The 10,791-nt window shown below is 34.6% G+C and overlaps 1 protein-coding gene across 6 annotated transcripts in view; it reads left to right on the top strand.

The window, feature by feature from the left end:
• The window catches only part of LOC128860854 (pericentrin), a 93,838-nt gene that overhangs the window by 34,279 nt on the left and 48,768 nt on the right, over positions 1 to 10,791 (top strand). Inside the window, exon 1 of one of the 6 annotated variants that reach the window (XM_054098629.1) lies at positions 5,984 to 6,471. The exons of the other annotated variants lie outside the window; for them this stretch is intronic. The gene's annotated coding sequence lies outside the window, so the exon portion shown is untranslated. Of the gene's footprint in view, positions 1 to 5,983; positions 6,472 to 10,791 lie in introns of those variants that run through there. 6 annotated transcript variants of the gene reach the window in all.

Here is a 10,791-nt window from a genome sequence, read left to right as displayed (position 1 = left end):
ACTGTTTGGTGTGCTCTATGGGCAGAGGGAATCATTGGTCCATATTTCTTTAAAAATGAAGCCGGCCATAATGTTACAGTCAATGGAGAGCGCTATAGAGCCATAATTAATGACTTTTTCGTGCCTGAATTGGACGATGTTGATGTGGACGACCTTTGGTTCCAACAAGACGGCGCTACATGACATACAGCCAACGCAACAATCGATTTATTGAAGGAAACTTTTGGTGAGCGCATTATCTCGCGCCGTGGACCTGTGGCGTGGCCTCCAAGATCGTGCGATATAACACCGCTGGACTATTTCTTGTGCGGCTATGTGAAGTCGCTTGTCTACGTAGATAAGCCCGAGACGATTGACGTCTTGGATGAGAATATTCGGCGCGTTATTGCTGACATACGGCCCCAATTGCTGCAAAAAGTGGTCGAAAATTGGGCCTCTCGGCTGGAATTTATTCGAGCCAGCCGCGGCGGCCACTTGCCCGAAATCATTTTTAAACATAATGGCAAACCCTTATCTTTATAATAAAGCTAAATTCTTGGCCATAACATTAAATTATATACGTTTTATTTCATCTTGAAAACCCAACCTCTAAAAAAACACCCTATATTTAGATATCGAGTTATAGACATTAACCAGCTAAAGCGCCATGAAAATCCATTTCGTAGTTTCGGTCCATTCTTAAAATGGTCCAAATTTATTCCATAACATTTCCTTTCTTCGCCTCCGGTGAGTCTTCTAAGGAAATTTTTAATTTACCTACATGACTTTTTTTATTATACTTAAGTATCATAGTATACCATATACAGCTATGGACAGAGAAATAGCGCACCTACCCACAATAACGTATTATGATGATTATTTTTACTGAATGACCTAGTAAACAGTTATTTTCGCACAAATTTATTCTTTTATTACAGTTAAACCAAAAAAAAGAAACACAAAACACATAACAATTTAATATCCACAATTGTAGGGAGCTCGAAAAAACCGAATTTATTACATTTTGAACTGAACACTAAAATAGCGAACTTTCATCAATCTTCACCGAACAGAAATTAGATGTTTCAAATTGGTAAAATATGCTTATTAATCACTTATCTGATTAGTATTTTGTTGAGTATTCATTTTTTTTTAAAACTATTTCACACTTGAGATCTAAACTTTCCATTAACTTTTTGGAATTTCTCCAAAGGAATAAAGTTCCACGCTTCCTGTATTCCTTGCCATAGTTCATTTGCATTTTTGAATTTTTTTTGGCCAACCTTGGCTTTAATATCGTTCCACAGATTTCAAATGGGGTTAAAGTCGGGGTTACTCCATAACTGTATTTGTTTTTGTAAGCCAATTTTTATTTTCTTTTGCTGTATGCTTGGGGTCTTCATTATCGATGAGAATATCAAGACAAGCAAACTTATCTATATTGACATTTATTCTCACTATTAGTCCAACTCCATTCCAAGAAAATTAGCCCCAAAATTTTCAATTTACCCTCACCATGCTTTAAGCTCTTTTTTGTGTACCGGGGATGAGATCTGGCTTTTTTTCACTATGAGTAAAATTCTTCCCATCAGGACCAATGATATGAACTTTAGTTTTGTTCGCAAAAATGATATTTTCCCAGAATTTTACGTCTTTGCTTTTATGGGCATATGCAAAAAACAAACGTGCCTTGACAGTAGCGTGTTTTTTCTGCTGACACGCCCATATAATTTATTTTCATTAAGACTCTTAGCACAAGTCTGCTTGACATTTTCAGGCTACATTCCTCATTTATTTTCAGCGTTACCTCTCGAGAGGACTTAAAAGGGTCCAGGTTATGTTTCTTCTTGATGGCCTTGTCCTGCTGTATTGCCATTTCGAGTCAATAATGACAAGAAGAAACATAGAAAAAGTTAGTCCGATATTAGAGAGAACTGATATGCATAACATTGGCATAAAAATATATATGTACATACATATAAATCTTCTAAGAAATAACAATTTGTATGGAAGACACCATAAGTGCGTTGTTTCCCTGTCCATAGCTATATCACGATTGATTCACTTGTATTTCATCTGGCCTCGCGAGACTCGCGTAACATTGGCTCAATCGCGATCTGGCTAGCTTACACTCCTACTTATCGAAAATCTACCTCAACATACTCAATACATGTGAATGCACCCCGTCACCCCGTCACCACTCACCTAACACCCCTCTTCCTCTTGACCCAACCTGTGGGAACAGCATGTTTCCTGGGCCTACCGTTAGATGAGTTAGGCGATGGCGATCTGTGACTACACCGCACTGGCATAGCCTAGGGAACTGCTACAAAAACAACATTGTTTTCTTCTGAATCTTTCGTAATTTCATATACTGGAATGACATCCGCTATATGCATCTGATTATGCTCCGATTGTTCAGTGATCGAATGCATTTCATAATTCTAAAATTCTTCACATTATTGATGTTTTTTATTCTTACAATTTCTCAAAGACAATATTTCCAAGAAATCGTTCGAAAAAAAGTAGTTTTGTGAATTTGAGGGGAATACTCAAGTCAGACAAACCGGAACAAGCAACAGAAACTCTTTCAACTTTTTATTATTTTCTAGCGATTTAACAACATCAGATGTTCATTAAACTTTTATTTTTATTAGATGAGTGACTCTTCACAGGCAGTAAAAAAGCATAATCAAATGCTTTACAAGCAGTTGCTCCTAGGATGTTGCGGCAGAAATCATCAAAGGCAATAATGTTGCTGCTACGAAAACAACTTTGTTGTCAAATCATTAACACTTACATTGACGCATACAAATTGATTTCAACTCATCCACTGCTGGCGAAACAAACATATCCGTCGGTTATTTGCCTCGTGCATGGACTTTTTTTGATCTAAAAGAGAGGTGTTTATTTCCTCTGTTCCCTTTAAATTTTTCATTGCTATTATTTTGGACTATTTTTGGTATTCAAGTTCTCGCGTGTTATCTTGTCATTTACCGAAATTTGTGTGCCGCATCCCTTTTTTAGTAGTACGTACGTTATATATTTTATTTTACTTTATTTATTTATGTTTTTGGTGCCAGTAGCGAATATTAAAATATTTACTATTATTTATTGTATGAAAGAGGCGAATTATGCTCCAGTTTAGTCTTCGTTTATTTATTTTTTTTTTGGGTAAATTCAAATTGTTGAGCGCTCGATCTAGTAAGAAAGGCGTCTAAGTTATTAAATTCGTTTGACAAACATTAAACAGTTGTAGAAAAAATAGAAAATAACACCGGATTTACACACGGAGACATCTGGAAGGGAGACACTGGAAATTCTCTTTTCATGTCTCATTCGCGGCCACACGGGCAAAATTTTTTTCGGCAACATTTTGACATTTAATGCTTTAGCATCGTCTGGTTCGGATGTATTCTCGCACGCGCTTACATGTAAAGCGGAAAACGTTCGTCAACAATTTCTTAAATATATGAATGAAAAATGCAAACTGGTTAAATAATAAATAATTTGTTCTTTTTTTATTTAAATATATTTATAAATTGTTGTACTTGAATAAAAAAAATTAAATTAAAAATACTTCATACATAAATAATTAACTTAAAATTAACTTGAGTATCTAGAAATGCGGGGAAAATTAGAATTCAACATAAACATGTCCCATAACTATTTTAAATTATACCTACTTTACTAGCAAAAATAATCGTGCATTTCCCAAGCAGTGTTCGGATGTTTGTCATCTTTGTTATCTTCCGTTTGCTTGAAAACCAACACAGAACTCAGAACCTTCTCCCACAAAAGAAGAAAACAAATGAAGCATCTGTCAAAAATTGCTTTAAGATTGGAAATACGAATAAGAAGAGCAAAGCGTGTCGCCAGTACAGGAGACAAATTCCCTTCTCTCTTCCGCGGCTGTCCTTTACCCCCGAACAAAATGTCTCCTCGTGTAAATGGGCACTAAATAAAGCAAATAGGTATAGAATTGGAATTGAGTTACATGAGGCAGAGATTATTTTTTGTTAGGAGTATTTATCGAACTCAATGAAACTTAGAAGAAAAACATTTTAAGTTCTTACGTATGTAACTTAAATCTGCGATTAGTGGTACCGTATCTTAGTCATAACCGTAAGCATCGCAATTAGCTGGTCTGATCAAATACATGGGCATCACGGTAAACGTTTATAGGTGCCGCACCATAACGCCATAACCCTAACCGTATAGTGAATTTTGGTTTTTCCCGGCAACCGTAAGCAGCTGTGAAATACTTTACATTTGTTTTGATATTTGCGATAAAATTTTAACGACGAAAAGTGAATTCACTTAGTGAAAATTATCCGTGTAATATTGTCATTAATTCTACTTCAATAAGGCTGCTTATGGTTACGGGGAAAAACCAAAACTCAATAGATACATACGGGTACGGTTCTGGTAAAGTGCCAAACTGTTCAACAGACATGCCATTTATAAGAGAATACGAAAGCCAAATATTGAAGTGTTGTGTAACTGTTGCCAATTTCTTAAATTGAATTAAGTCTACGCTAATTAAGTTTTAAGTAGCGACGATTGTATCAGACCCTTAATCAGGCTCGAATTGTTGTTAGTAGTTTCATGCACATATGAGAATACATGTAGAGTGTTTTTAAGAGCTTGAGAACTTAAAATGATGATGGAAAACAGAAATATTGTTTGAATGGAATGCAATTTTATTATAATCTGGTATTTAATTCCATGGCATTTGTTTTCTGAATTTGATACCCGGCATATGTCTATTCGATCAGTTAATTTTTTACTACTTTTTCCAATAAAACTGAATGAGCCCAATAAGCCAAAATGCGCCGCAAGTGATGCTCATTTGGGTTCAATTCTTGCATGAGCTGTATTTTATAAACACGTAGTCGAAGGATAAGGACGGGCCGACCAGTTGAAAATGACGACGAATCGACATTTCGGCGACTTCGTTAACACTTCGCTCCATGAACTTCGGGAATAGACTTATTCTTTCCAAAGTAAATTTCCACAATTTGGAAACGTTGCTCTGGCATTAATCGATTCATGAAGACAAACGGCGGGGTTAATCGTAAAATACCAAAAAATAATTATTTATTTTCTCCTTCTCGCCATTTGGTTATGAACGCCTGCTCGTTTCTCTCCATCCAGGTTGAACGGTTCTTTCAGCTTGCCATCTGAAATTAGAAAAACGCGTTTTTAACCTTAAAAATGAAACGAAAATACTATAAAATGCTTACTCCTGTTGTAATCGTCATATTGTTTCACAATTTTGATGCTGCAATGATTTTTTTCAGTCTTTTTTGTTCTTCTCTTTAAAAGTGTCATTATTTTTCATTCAAAATAGATACTAACTGTCATTTTCTGGCAAAGTTACCATCGAAAATTCTCTTAGTCCGCTTAAAATATAAGAATTAAGTCCAATTCCTGAAATAATTAAATCGTTAATCCTGATTACCGCCGCCGTCTGTCTAGGCTATTACTTTACGGGAATGTTAAAACTGTTTGCCATTCACAGCTATCAAACCATAGTAATAGATATCGGCAGTTCTGATGCAGCTAAAAAAACACCTGATACATGCAAGTATACACATGTGCGTGTAAACATGACAAAAATTATTATTATTTGCAATATCTGACCTTTATACTTTTACTTTTCAATGGCCTGGCCACCTTTCTACGCTCTATACACACATGGATGGTATTTGTGGATTACAAATGGCTTAACATCATCCCCCGGCAATTGATTTTCTATCTGATAATATTTTTCTGCTAATGATCATTGCAGAGATCACCAACTTGCTCTGCTGGTCTTGCTCAAAACTGTTCTCTTTACTCTCTCTCGCTCTCTCTCTCTTCCTCTCTCTCTTTCACTCACTCTCGACTTTTGCGCTCTGTTATCATCCAGTGCCAACGCTTTGAGTATTCCTCTCACAGATTCTGTGTGCTATTTTTCAATTTTTTTTTTCATTTCGCTTCATTAATAAAAGTTTTCGAGTCTGAGCAAACAACATCAGTACATCGTGAGTTTTGTTTGCGTGCGTGCAAACGTGCTTGTTAAAAGCCACGCGTACAATTTTAAATGTGTTAAAAAAAGCGTATACGAATGCTTTGAATGTCGATCAAAATAGAGGACAACAAATCGTGTCTATGTCATTTGAAAGTGTTTAAATACATTTTAATAGAATCGATAGAATCGCGTGCGGTAAAAAAAAATAGAAAATTGTTTTACAAAAATAATTTCATTGAAATAAATGGAGATAAATTAAATATTCATCTTCATAAAACAAACAGCTTCAAAATTTATGTGTAAACTGTGTTCAAATATTGAAAATAAAAAGTTTTATAAAATTCATATAAATACATACATGCACATATTTGTGGAAAATTGTGGGTGACAGTTCTATAAATAAAACCAAGTACCGGCAAATTCGGCAAAGCGTGCCGATGAATTCTAGTTAACAGCGACAATTTGGCTACGAATTGGTAATATAAAAATTTCTTAAATTTATAATTTTATATAAATCTAGTTCGCACATTTTCTCAGTTTTCCTTCCAAGGTGATAGTGAATTTTTCGACTGGTTTGCTTTAGTTGTTCTACCTCTAAAATCGTTGATAGAGAGTTTTAGCTCAAGAAAAATTTTGGGCCGTATCATCTTTGGAAATTGTAGTTGATTTTTCTAAAGGTAATTAATTCTAGTCCTTGAGTTCACATAACTAAAATATTGATAATATCAACAATTCAGTATGAAAATACATGCGTGGGTGATTTTCTGCGTTAGAGATTTTCTATAGGTTTTTCCATAGACTTAATATGTACAGTTGCGCCTGATAAAATTTTTTTGGAGTATTTGTTTTTGCATTAAAATGGCAAATATTACATATTGTTTGCCAAAATAAAATAATATATATATATATATGTAATTGGCGCGTTTGGGCGCCTTTTTGGGTGTTTGGCCGAGCTGCTCCTCCTATTTGTGGTGTGCGTCTTGATGTTGTTCCACAAATGGAGAGACCTACAGTTTTAAGCCGACTCCGAACGCCAGATATTTTTTATGAGGATCTTTTTCGGGGCAGAAATACACTCGGGGGTTTGCCATTGCCTGCTGAGGGGCGACCGCTATTAGAAAAAACTTTTTGTTAATTTTGGTGTTTCACCGAGATTCGAACCTACGTTCTCTCTGTGAATTCCAAATGGTAGTCACGCACCAACTCATTCGGCTACGGTGGCCGCCGTAAATATACATATATCCTTCATAATTAGGAAAGCGCGCAAATAATAAGTAGAGAACTGGAAAAAAATGTATAAATAAATATGTGGGAAGCGAGACATTTTCAACGGCAACTGTATTTAAAATTTAAAAACCCATTAATTACAAAATACAAGGACTAAACGAAATGAGCTAACGCAAAGTTGGCTCGCTTGTATTTCCACTACCCCTTCAGCGTGTGATAAACGGCAAGCTCTCAAAATACGCTGCTTTTAAATTGTACTTGCCATATAAATATGATTTTTGGATTCTGTAATATACTCGTATACATACATACAGAAACAATTATTTAAATAAATTTTTATATAAAGCAAATATTCACACAAAAGTTAATTTAAATAAATTGAAAAGTGGCCATTTTCTCCTTGGCAATACATTTTCACAATATTTTTTATGCCGCTTCGGGTCTTCCCCAAGTTGGATTTCTGCAGCCATTGTTCGCTGTTATTCGTTCTATTTATCAGCGATATTGGAAAAGAAAGCCAATTTTCATTTATGTGCAAGTGAATTCAAAATTTATGCAATAGTAAGACCTGACGTGATGCGCTTGCTCTTCAAAGGGGCTTTGTTGAACTTTATTTATGGAATGTGAAGAATGTGTGAAGATATGGTTCTATTTGAATTTAATTAATATATACAAGTAAATAATTTTCTAAAGTTTAACTCTTCCTTGAATGTTAAGAAAACGACTAGTTATTTATCTATTAATTTATTTATTTACATAAGAGTCAATTATGAATAATTAATCCTCAGCCAGCTTTCAGATAGAGGTTACTTTAAATTTAATAAATACTTACGCACACACACATCTAAAATGTTGCACAACTTTAGAAACTTGAAGATATCACTGATGCTTCTAGAAGGTTGGACAGCTTCGAGTTACCGCATATCGTCAACATCCATACCGTATAGGGCCTCTTTGTTGCTTATGGAGGGCATACAAAGTTGGTTATATTAAGCGATCAGCAATTCAATAAAGTTTTCCTTAGGCCAACAGTTTCTACTTTAAAATTTGCAGAACCCACTCCACCATACAGTTAAATATTCCCCTTTTTATTACTTTTATATATAGTATATGTACAGTGGCTCAATAAAGAACTCGGACAAACCTTAGTTAAAACTTTGTATAAAAACACTGCTAAAATAAAGGCAATTTGAAACAATATTTTTCGATTTCTAAATGCTTTATTTATATAATTTAAGAAATAACAAAAGCATAAGATAAGTCGTGTGCACTTCTTTTACAATAACAAAAAACTTTCAAAATGAGGAGAATTCACGTCAAAAAAGAACTCGGACATGGAAATTAATTTTACTTTAAAAGCCAATAAAAATAAAAATTAATATTTTATGGGAAACCCTTTGGATTTAATAACAGCATTTAGTCGTTTCGGCATTGACTCCACCAAATTTCTGCAAACGGAAGGATCAATTTTAGCCCATTCGTCCTTAAGAGCAGCTTCGAGGTCCTTTTTGTTTGAAATTTTGTGATTTTTGAGTTTATTCTCCAAATGCTCCCATAAATGCTCAATGACGTTTATATCAGGGGACTGTGGTGGAGTTTCGAGCACTTTCGGGCAGTTATACATCAACCACAAGCGAACATCAAGCGCCTTATGCTTGGGGTCATTGTCTTGGTAAAAATAAAATTGTTCCTTTATACCCAATTTTTCAGCACTTTGAATTAAATTTCTTTTTAAAATTTAAAGATATTGCTTGTGAACCATTATGCCATCAACAAAACAAAGATTTCCGGGTCCGGAGGCGGACATACATCCCCAAACCATCACTGAACCGCCACCGTGTTTAACAGTGGCACGCAGGTTTTTCTCTTTCAGCTCCTCATTTGGCTTCCTCCATACATACGACTGCCCATCTGATCTGAATATGTTGTATTTGTTTTCGTCGCAAAATATCACATCTTTCCAGAATTCAATGTCCTTATTTTTATAGGGTTTTGCAAAATTAATTCGCTTGTTTTTATTTTCCTTACTAATGTAGGGTTTTTTTCTTGCGACTCTGCCATTGAGGTTGTTTTTTCTTAGAACTAATCACAAAGTTTCTGGATTGCAGTCAATTTCAAGATGTTCTTTAACTTGTGTTGTAAGTTTTGGAGCACTTAAATGAGGATTTGCTCTGACTTGGTTTACTATCCACCGCTCGTTAGCGTCCGTAAAAAGCTTTGGTCGTCCTGTTTTCACTTTGTTTTCTACAGTTTTTGTTTCTTTAAGGCGTTTTATGGTGTCACATACAGTTGATCGCGGTCGATTTACAAGTTTGCCGATTTCACGCATGGTTTTTCCATTTTGTGTTGCTCAATAATTATTTTTCGCACTTCCACCGAAGTTTGGCCACGTTGCCGACTCATTTTACAAAAAAGAAAACAGAAAATTGCGTACTTGACACAATTTACTTCCAAAACTGTCGATCGTTCCTCAATTAACTATATATAATTTAAAAAATGGGATTCCCCCATTTAAACTGTCAGAAATTACGAAGTGATGCCAGATGTCCGAGTTCTTTTTTGACGTGAATTCTCCTCATTTTGAAAGTTTTTTGTTATTGTTAAAGAAGTGCACACGACTTATCTTATGCTTTTGTTATTTCTTAAATTATATAAATAAAGCATTTAGAAATCGAAAAATATTGTTTCAAATTGCCTTTATTTTAGCAGTGTTTTTTATACAAAGTTTTAACTAAGGTTTGTCCGAGTTCTTTATTGAGCCACTGTATATTAGTTTGGGGAAAAAGAAATCCATGTTTTATGGTCGATCTTTATCTCCTGGGCGATGCTACGACTAGTAACATGCCGGCCATTGTTAACACTCTGTAACTCACACTCAATGGAACAAACAAAAAACAGCAAATGATTTTTTTAGTGTGAAATGTCACCTTGATAAAAAGCATAAACTTTAAATAGATTGATAGATACTTTAAGAGTTATTGATCACTACAGCCATCGACCGAGAAAGTAATGTATTTCCTTTTCCCAAAACTAATATATAAGTACGTATCATATTATACATATACATACAGCTATGGAAATAGCGTATTTATACTCGTAGTGTCCTCCATGCGAATTGTTATTTCTTAGAAGACTAACTGATATTCGTATTTACCATATTTTTATGTTAATGTTATGCTGTGAATGACTTCTCTCTAATATCGGACAATAAGTCCTGCTAACTTTAATGTTTCGTTTTGCTATATTTCACTCGAAATGCATATTAACGCCTTTTCATTCATTTCAATCATTCATTTCATACATCTAATTTTTTCGGTAAATTCTTAGTTGCTATAATTGCAAATATAATTGCTTCTTTTAAAATCGATATTGTGCACGACAATGGAAAGAAAAATTTAAAAGAAAAACCTTATTTGCGACCTTTACGAAAAAGGTACGAAACAAACAAAAATTCCAGAAATAATGGGTTGTTCAGGTAAAATGGTTTACAATGGCATTAAATGTATTAGTGCAGACAAAAATATGCTTAAAAGAAAGAAAGTTCGAAAGAATCTAGCGCGAAATACTAC

This window comes from Anastrepha ludens, chromosome 4 (assembly GCF_028408465.1).
Source record: "Anastrepha ludens isolate Willacy chromosome 4, idAnaLude1.1, whole genome shotgun sequence".
Classification (NCBI taxonomy): domain Eukaryota; kingdom Metazoa; phylum Arthropoda; class Insecta; order Diptera; family Tephritidae; genus Anastrepha; species Anastrepha ludens.
This window is presented reverse-complemented; position numbering and strand designations above follow the sequence as displayed.